The sequence below is a fragment of the Heterodontus francisci genome, chromosome 4, assembly GCF_036365525.1.
Source record: "Heterodontus francisci isolate sHetFra1 chromosome 4, sHetFra1.hap1, whole genome shotgun sequence".
Taxonomy (NCBI): Eukaryota; Metazoa; Chordata; class Chondrichthyes; order Heterodontiformes; family Heterodontidae; genus Heterodontus; species Heterodontus francisci.
The window spans coordinates 103,129,401-103,139,753 of NC_090374.1; the positions used below are offsets into that span (position 1 = coordinate 103,129,401).

Here is a 10,353-nt window from a genome sequence, read left to right on the forward strand (position 1 = left end):
GTGAGGCTGCAGTGCTAACCACTGTGCCGCCCTGTGCTGGAAGTGGCAGCATTTCAACAAAAGCCAGGGCTACACAAGGTCCAAATCAATGTTTCCCAAAGGAAAATTACACGCTGTGATAATGTAACCATAGTATCTGCTGTTGTCACTCCCAGGTTCCTGTTATCTCCTTGGATTGCATGCCAGTATAAAGTTTCCATTGTATTATTAAATTTGATGTCTTTACAAAAGAATAACCTCTCATGCACACTTTGTCAAGTTTACTCGATCAAATGTAACGACATGAAGTTATTTTACAGCCAGGAGCATTTACTACTTTTGTAGGCACTCAATAAACTAACAAGGAATGAAACTGTAATTGTTGTCACAAAATATGCATGTTTATTTTTGTAGACTATTGGATCAGGAAAACTAGACTCCAGCAGAATAATAGAAAACAAATCCGGTGTTCTCATTGTGCATTACACTGCTGTGGAAGTATGTACTGTGGAATACATTTTTATTGCTCACATGTTTCCCATTTAGCCACAGGAACTTAGAATATTTCTTTATATTCTCTCAGATATTGAAGCCAGAACTGACTCACACCTTAGGAAGTACCATCGATTTTTTTTTCTTGATTTTCTCATTGTTGGGTTCCATGGCAACATTCTTTGTGTGTGCACTTTGACAATTAATATCGACAGGGTATACATTCTGGCAGCATTGCAACCAAGATGGATCCTATCCTCAGTTGACATCAACACAAGAATCAGGAAGTGAATCCTGGATGATTTGTTTTCTTCCTACTGGAAACAATATTGGATTGTTATATAGAACAATTGGTCAAGAATACTAAGTGAGCAAAGGCCCATTTGGACGTGATATTGAATATCAACTAGAAGACGATACAGCAGATCAGAGTCCAAAAAACACCTTAGCAACAATGACCACAACACAGTGGAATTTAAAGTAAGGCTTATGATGGAAAAGCAGCAGAGCCAAAGAATCCCATGCCCTTCCAGCATGCCTTCATAAATCTGGCAGAAGTGTGCTTGAAAGTTTAAGACCAAGCTATCCTCAAGCAAGTGACACAAAGTCCTGACTTGGACATATATCACCATTCCTTCATCATGGTTAGATCAATTCCTTACCCAGCAACATTGTGGGAACACCATCAGCACAAGTTTTATGAAAAAGGCTGACCACCAGCTTCTCATGTGAACTCGGGATGGGAAATAATTGCAACTTTGCCAGTCACCCATATCTAGAGAACAAATTTGAAAGTGAGCAGCATCAGTAAGGAAAGCTAACCAGACCTTGTTATATAAATATAAAGGGTAGATTATAAATCTCGGGAGGTGATAATGAATTTGTAACAGGCACAGACACATCTGGAATACTGTATAGAATTCTGGCTATCATATTACAGCAAAGATAGCCAAACAGAAAAGGGCACCCAAACAAATATATTAATGTAAAAACAAAATACTGCGGATGCTGGAAATCTGAAATAAAAACAAGAAATGCTGGAACCACTCAGCAGGTCTGGCAGCATCTGTGGAAAGAGAAGCAGAGTTAACGTTTCGGGTCAGTGACCCTTCATCGAAATATATTAATGCCTCTGTGCTATGAGGATAGGCTAAAGAGCTTGGCATTTACTTAGGAGAAAAGAAGGCTCAGAGAAAAATGATTGAAATATTCAAAATATTTGAGGTGTCAGCCTTGGTTCTAAGTCAGAACTTTCTGGGTTCAAGCCCCACTCCAGACTCTTGAGCACATAACCTAGATCCTAGGCTGACAATGTAGTACTGAGGGAGTGCAGCACTGACAGAGGTGCTGTCTTTTGGATGAGATATTAAATCGAGGCACTTTCAGGTGGATAAAAGCTCCCATGGCACCTTTCAAAGAAGAGCAGGGCTGTTCTCCTTGATGTCCTAGCCAATATTTATTCCTCAACCAACATCACTAAGACAGATTAGCTGGTCATTGTGTGTGATCTTGCTGTGTGCAAAGTGATTGTCTTGTTTCCCGACAGTGTAACAGTAATTGCATTTCAAAAGGAGTTAATTGCCTGTGAAGCACTTTGAGATGTCCTGATGTTATGAATGACACTATATAAATGCACGTTCTCTCTTTAAGGGAATAGATAAATTGAACTCTTGACAATACACTTGGGATTGGCACAAACTAAACGTAAAATTACATAGAATTTACAGCACAGACCAGGCCTTAATACAGTGCATGCAGGGGTAAATTGAAAAAAGATAAAAGAGGCCAAAGGAAAAGTATGAGAAAAGATTAGTGGGTAGCATAGTGGGAACTGAAAAATCTTTTATAAACATATAAAAAGTAAAAGCATAGTTAAAGGAATGGTGGAGCCAATTAGGGACAAAAAAGAAAATTTTCTCGTGGACGCAGAGGATGTGACTGAGATATTGACTGAGTATGTTGCATCTGTCTTCACAAAAGAAGAGGATGAAGTTAATGTCACAGTAGAGGAGGAGGGAGTAGAGATATTGGATAGGATAAAAACTGCAAGGAAAAAGGTGAGAAATGGCTTAACAAGTCACCTGATCCAGTTGGGATGCTCCCTAGGTTGCTGTGGGAAGCTAGGTGAAGATAGCAGAAACTCTGATCATAATCTTTCAATCCTCCCTGGATACGGGAGTGCTGCCAGAGGATTGCAAATGTTTCACTCTGTTCAAAAAAGGGGAGAGGGATAAATCTGCCAACTATGGGCCAATCAGTCTAATGTCAGTGTGGAAAACAATTAGAGACAATCATCAAGAAAAAAAATAATTCTCACTTGGAGAAGCATGTGTTAATAAGGGACAGCCAGAATGGATTCGTCAAAGGCAAATTGTGACTGCTAACCTGATTTGAGCTCTTTGTTGAAATAACAGAGGGTTGATGAAGGTAATGTAATAGATGTTACACATACGGACTTTCAAAAGGCATTTGATAAAATATCACATAACAGATTTATTCAGAAAATAAAAACACATGGTATTAAAGAGACAGTTATAACTTGGGTATGTAATTAGCTAAGGGATAGGAGGCAAAGAATAGTGCTGAATGAATGTTTTTTCTGACTGGATAGAAGCATGTAGTGGGGTCCCTCAGTATTCGGAGCATTGCTTTTCTTGGTATATATGTGACCTGGACTTGGGTATAGGGAGTACAATTTCTAAGTTTTTGGATGATACCAAACTTGGCAATGTTGTAAATGGTGAGCAAGATTGTAGCAGACTTCAGGAGGACATAGACTGGTGAGATTGGCAGACATATGGCAGATGGAATTTAATACTGATAAGTGTGAGGTGATGCACTTTAGGAGAAACAACATGAAGAGGTTCACAGGCATAATGGGCTGAATGGCCCCCTTCTGTGCAATAAGATTCAATGATTCTATGAGGCCACTCAGTCCACTGGGTTATGTCAATATTTACACACCAATGAACCTCACTCCACTCAAATTACCTCTTCCCATCTCATCCTGATACCCCTCTACTCCTTTATCGCTTGTATATGCAAACACCATAAAAAGAGGGAAGATGAAAGACACTTTAGATTTCACTATGCAGAGGATGGTGAATGATGGAATGGACTGCCCATGAAGGTAGTGGAAGCAGATAGATTAGAACAGTTTTATTAGGAATTGGATAGATAATTGAGAGAGTGAGGATTGGAGAGATCTTTGATTTTGAAATTGGCCCGATAAATTGCAGAATCTTTGCTAGTTCTGTACTTTCCTACGGTCTTATGTATCTCAAGATTTTTTATGTTAGTTACAGTATCAATACCAGTGCCCAGGCTGAAATAAGCTAATTTGATACATACTACCTGGAATCTACCTAGTCGGTATGGCTTCAGTGCACGTCACACAGTGCACTTACAAACTGAGTCATGAGGGGAGCACATCGTTTACTACTTTCCTGGTACAGTAAATACTGCATAAGAATAGAGCTGCATCTTTAGGAAGAACAAAGAAGGAAGCAACCAAATCATGAGTTTACAACAAATTTGTTATTAAATAGAACAAGAGAATTTTTATCTTAATATTTTTGTTCTAAGTACTAATGGGGATGGAGGAAGTGTATGAAATAGTAAATGGGATTTAAAAATAAATCTGGAATACTATTTCAAGCTAAAAGCATTTACATTTCTCATGCTGCCCCACGAACGACATCATCCGATGAAACAGCATCAGCTTACACATGTATGATGATGGCACCAGTTTCACCTCACCACCACCTCCCTTGACCCCTCAGCTGTCTCTAAAGTGTCAGACTGCTTGTCTGACATCCAGTATTGGATAAGCAGAAATTTCCTCAAACTAAATATTGGAAATACTTTGGCCCCACTGTAAACCCTTTTCCCCAGCCACTGACTCCATCCCTCTCCTTGGCAACTGTCTGAGGCTGAACCAGACTGTTACCAACCTCAGTGTCAGATTTGAACCCGGGATGAGCTTCCGATCACATATTTGCGCCGTCACTAAGATTACCTATTTCCACCTCCTTAACATCAGTCATCCCTCCCACGTCAGCCCATCTGTTGCTGAAACCCATAGCCAGGCCTTTGTTACCTCTAGGCTTGACTGCTGCAATGGACCCCTGACTGGCCTTCCACGTCCTACCCTCTGTAAACCTAAGATCATCCAAAACTCTGCAGCCTGTGTTCTAACTCGCACCAAGTCCTGTACATAAACACTCCTGTGCTCACGGACCTACATTGGTTCCCGGTTAAGTAACACCTCAGTTAGTGAAATTCTCATCCTTATTTTCATATCCCTCCATGGCTTCACCCTTCCCCATCTCTGTAATCTCCTCCAGCTCCAAAACACTCCAAGATATTTGCATTCCTCTAATTCTAATGTTTTGAGCATCTCTGATTGATGACTGTTTCTTCAGCTGTCAAGGCCCTAAACTCTGGAATTCTCTCCCTAATCCTCTCTACCTCTCTTTCCTCCTTTGAGATGCTCCTTAAAACTTACCCCTTTGTCCTAACTTTTGATCATCTATCCAAATATTTCTTTATGTGGCTCCATGTCAAATTTTGTTTTATAATGTTGTTGTTGTTGGTGTAAACCATTGACAGTCGACCAAGAAGGTTCAAACCTCTGAAAAGCAAATTCTTCCTCATACAAAGAATGCTCAGCATATGGAATGGATTTATGGGTAATGGAAGTACAAATTAATGATCTAAGATCGACCAAACAACCTTCTTCATTCATATTATCTTGTGATCTTGTTCAGAAAATCAGTTATTGTAAAATTAGTCTTACTAATAGTGATGAATGTGCTGGTGAATCAACAGCGAGAGCTGCTCAGCACTCTGTCAACACGAACTTCATGCTTCAAGCAAACAGGAGTAAGAAATTTCTGATGACACGTAACAACAAACAGAAGAATGAGCTGAAACTGAAACATGCAAGTACTGGCACATCAACAAACAGCCATTAAAGATAAGTCAGCAGCAGACTAGCTCTATTTGATCTCCACACAGCAGGTGGCTGATAATATATATGAAGCGAGCCTTATTATCTTGGGGCTAAAGGTCCTCAAATCAATTTGTGCTTCAATGTACAAAGGTCGTTAACAGACTATGAATTTCTTTGCTTAGTTTAAATGCATTTAGATTAACTGGTCTGTTTGATAAATATGATAGGTAAGAAAAACTGAAAATGAGTATAGGAAATTGTTTATTTAAGCATTTCACTAACTCCTCTGTGCTTTCTACCCCATTTGAACAGATTCAATGGTCCCGATATTTACGAAGAGGTGGGGAGGGTGCAGAGAAGGCCAGAAATGGATGAAAAACCTGGTTAGGCCAAGGACGTCCTGCCGAACTCAACAGCAGGATCATATTATAATATTTTTCTTCCATTTCCTGCCTGGCAGCCTGCCAGATTTTTCAGAGCATGACTGGCTTTTTTATTTTTTTAAATTTATTTTTTAATTATTTTATTTTTTAACCATGTGCCTGTTTTCCATGTTGAGCCTTTGGACAGAGCTGCTCATTATTTTGCCATTAACACTCTCTCTGGACTAATGCTTTGTCTTTCTCCCACCATTAACACGTTCTTTGCCTTTGTCCCATGACATCTTTGTTATCTAATCTCTCCTGCCCTCTGCTCTATCGCACACCTTCCCTTTTGTTTTCTTCCCCACCAACACCCCACCCCCCCCCCCCCGTTTCACTTGCTTAAAACCTAATACTTTTCTTACCTTTGCCAGTTCCAATGAAAGGTCACAGACCTGAAACATTAACTCTGCTTCTCTTGCCACAGATGCTGCCTGACCTGCTCAGTATTTCTAGCACTTTCTGTTTTTATGCCAAATTGGTGGCCTGACTAGCTGGTAGGTGGGAAAACTAATCGCAGGAGGCCTTGGCCAGGGACCCTGACAATCAGGCATCACAATCCCCAATGCCATCAAAATGGCAACAGGTGTGTACGCGGTGAGTTGGGGTCACGTTCACTGTTTTTTTCATTTTTAATCCCTCCTGTCCCTCTCCCGCCTGTTGTGGAGGGTTAAATATCGAGGTCATTATGTTTGTTTAACTCCTCTTTAGCTTTTCAAACATTGAACTGCATTATAGAAGTGATAGTCCACAACTTATTGTTAATTGCAGAAATGTAAGTGTCATAATAGATCTTGCTCTCAGTTTGCAAAGTAATTTATATTTATATAAAATATCATTTTCTTTTAAATGCAATCAAAGAAGAACACTTGCTGTGTTGCCAGCACCACCATTGTAAATGTGGGTAGTTAAGGGACCATCCCTCATATTTGCCCCATTTTATGAGAACATTTTACATCAAAAAGCAGCAGCAGTATGCAAGACTCCTGGTTGGTAAATCAGCTGATTTTACTGATTCTACAGAAACCATGCTTCTGCTCCAAATGCCAATTCACATTTCACCAGCTGAACATACAACAGGTTTAAAGGTATGTGAAGGAGAACAGTAATGCATTCTCATTTACCTGTAGTCTAGTTTTATTTCTCAGGCGTCACGTGGAACATTTGCAGTTGTGAATGGCTTCCTTTATCTGTCACTGTATCTGAACTGCAAGTAGATGGGACGAGGTTGACTGGCTGAGTTAGAGGCTTGAATATTTAATACTTTAGTTGCTTTATTCTTTTTCAGTTTTCCCTTTCATTTCCATCTGCATCTGCATCAGCTGTGGCTCAGTTGATAGCACTGTTACTTCTGAGTCTGAAGATTGTGGATTCAGATTGCATGCCAGAAACTTGAATTAGAGGTTTCATCTTTAGAATAAGACTTTAAACCAAGATCCCTTCTCCCCTCTCAGGTGCATGAAAAAGATCCTGGGGCCCTATTTTGAAGAGGGAAAGTGGAGTTATTCCTGGTGTCCTGACCAATATTTATCCATCAATAAATAAACAAATTATCTGGTCATTATCACATTGCTGTTTGTGGGTGCTTGCTGTACTTAAATTGGCTGTCGTTGTTCCTACATCACTACAGTGACTGCACTTTAAAAGTTCTTCAACTAGCTGTAAAGCGCTTTGAGACATCCTGAGGTCATGAAAGGCACTATATAAATGCAAATCTTTCTTTTCTTCTCTTATGGGCATTGGCCATTCTCTGGTATTTGTTTAAGTGGCCATTCTTTATGTATAAACTGGACAGTGAGAGGTCGGCAGTTTCACTTCTGTGCTCGCCAACCTGCAATGTTCCACGGGAGAACTAAGCACTGATGAGTGCAAAAATGTAATTTCTACTCCAGAGTGTTGCCAGTATTGACACATCATCAATGCTGACCTCATTAATGTTCAAACTCACACACTTTCTAGGATGTGTGACTGGATAGTGATCAGGAATGGGAACCCAGACTAAATTTTTGGCTAAACCCATTAGTAACGAGTTGTCGCTACCCCCACATAAGCATTCAGGCACAGATTGTGAAGTGCTTTCCTAACTCCATTCGATTTATTGAGATTTGATTTTGTTCCCCTTTGAATTGGCTGTTATACACATCGAAACCAACAAAGATGAGGTTTAAAGTAATTCTTTCCAGTTTCCTGTGTTGGAAAGCATAAAACAACCAGTGCAGACTGCTATTTTTAACCTCATTGAAACAGATTCTGTGTCTCCACAATTGAACCAATCTAAAATAGTTATGCTTCTATGCACAAGCAATACATTGGATCATTTCAGTTCCATCTGCTGCAACAGATTATAAACTTAAATGTGCAGCTCTGGAATAAATGCTGAAAAACAAACATCACATCATTTGAATTGACTGTTTAAGCAAATGGTGGGCCTCTGTGAATTGTATAATTTTATGGCTTTTTATTATCATTTTCTGCAGCTGTTCCAAACACTAAAGAATGATATAATAAGTGATACAGTGCAATGTGCAGAAATACAGGAAACAGAAGTACTTACACAAAGCCCTACAGGTTCCTTCTCTCTTTCTTGATGCTTGATCTGAGCACTTCCTTTGAACCTTTAAGAATTGTAGAATCAAAAGTAGTCTAGTGGATTCACAAACTGTGGCTTGGATTAAGCAACCTGTGTTCAACTCCAACAATGGCAACTTACTTTCCTGTGGTGTTTCTCACATACAGTGACATCTCATAGTATTTTACAAGACAAGGGGAAGACAGTGGGCATCAAAATGGAAGAGAAAATGAAAATTTAGGGCGACTAAGTAAAGACATGGTTCAAGAGGAGGGCATTGAGGAGCTTTCTAAAAGCATGAGGACAGAAATAGCAAGACACATGGATTGAGGGAAGGAGTTCCTGAGAGTATAGTAAATGAAGAAATAAAACAAGAGATACCTCAGTTTCAAAGGAGCAAAGGGTGCTAGCTGGAAAAAATCAGAAGGTTCAATGGGGTAAGGTTATGAAGGGGTTTTAAAGTAAAGACAAAGACAATTTGCTATTGGTATTTACAGAGATAGAGTGATGGGAGTGCAGGACTTTCTGCAAGAGATTCTATATGAGTTGTAATTTGTGAAGAGTGGAGGCTTGGTACAAGAAAATGTGGATTGAGCCTCAAGTTGATAAAGGTTCCGACGAGGATTTTGGCAGCAATGGAGAAGAGGCAGCGACTTTTGTGATACCAGCAACATCATCAGCACAAGGACTGCAGTAGTTAAAGAAGACCCACCCTTACCTTCTCACAAAAACTAGGCCAGAATCTTCCACAAGCCAGAGAACCAACTTAGAAAGATTGGAAGAAAGTGGTCTTGGTAACAGAGAATGTTTGGTAGGCAGTTCACCATGGTTCTTCACCACGGGTCATACACTGAGGTGGCAGTTAGATAGGTTGATGGAGTGTTCAAATGCGTTTTGCTCACATTTGCATTGAGACTGAAAATGATCTAATTTAAGCCGTGTTGTTAGGTGCAGCCCCAAGAATGAGGGACAGAAAGAGAGAAAGTTTGAAAAGAAGGGGCTAACCCTGCCAACACTGTCACAGCAGCTGGTTCAAGCCAATACCAACTGTAATAATGAGGCACCCACTGTGGAAAGTCTGCTATTCTGATCAGTAAGATCACTGCACTGCAAGTAGACAAATAGATGAAAATAAATAGATGAAAAGAAGAAGCTATAGTAACCAGATTCCAGAAATACAACTGACTCAGTCAAAATGTAAATCCCAAGAGTCATAAGCACGTGTGCATGTGCACACAGTCAGCCTAGTCATCCATTGCTAAATCTAGTGCAATAATCTCTGTTCTAAGGAAAACAACCCTAGCCTATCCAGTCTCTCTTCATAGCTGAAATGCTTCAGCCCAGGCAACATCCTGGTGAATCTTCTCTGCACCCTCTCCAGTGCAATCACATCCTTCCTATAGTGTGGCAACCAGAACTGTACACAGTACTCCAGCTGTGGCCTAACTAGAGTTTTATACAGCTCCATCATAACCTCCCTACTCTTATATTCTATGCCTCAGCTAATAAAGGCAAGTATCCCATATGCCTTCCTAACCACCTTATCTATCTGTGCTGCTGCCTTCAGTGATCTATGGACAAGTACACCAAGTCCCTCTGACCCTCTGTACTTCCTCAGGTCCTATCATCCATTGTATAATGCCTTGCCTTGTTAGTCCTCCCAAAATGCATCACCTCACACTTCTCAGGATTAAATTCCATTTGCCACTGCTCTGCCCATCTTACCATCCCATCTATATCGTCCTGTAATCTAAATAGTCCTCCTCACTATTTAAGACACCACCAATTTTCATGTCCTCTGCAAACTTACTGATCATACCTCCTAAATTCACATCTAAATCATTAATGTACACTACAAACAGCAAGGGTCCCAGCACCAATCCCTGCGGTACACCACTGGTCACAGGCTTCCAATCGCAAAAACAACCCTCGGCCAT

At 40.2% G+C, this 10,353-nt stretch overlaps 1 long non-coding RNA gene across 1 annotated transcript; it reads right to left on the minus strand.

The window, feature by feature from the left end:
- Positions 1 to 380: 380 nt before the first annotated feature.
- On the minus strand, positions 381 to 9,253 carry LOC137368696 (uncharacterized). The gene is made up of 4 exons (XR_010974804.1): positions 9,135 to 9,253; positions 8,402 to 8,462; positions 6,972 to 7,325; positions 381 to 788 (listed from the first exon to the last, which is right to left on the minus strand). It is a non-coding gene; the product is annotated as an uncharacterized lncRNA (long non-coding RNA).
- Between the last annotated feature and the right edge of the window lie 1,100 nt (positions 9,254 to 10,353).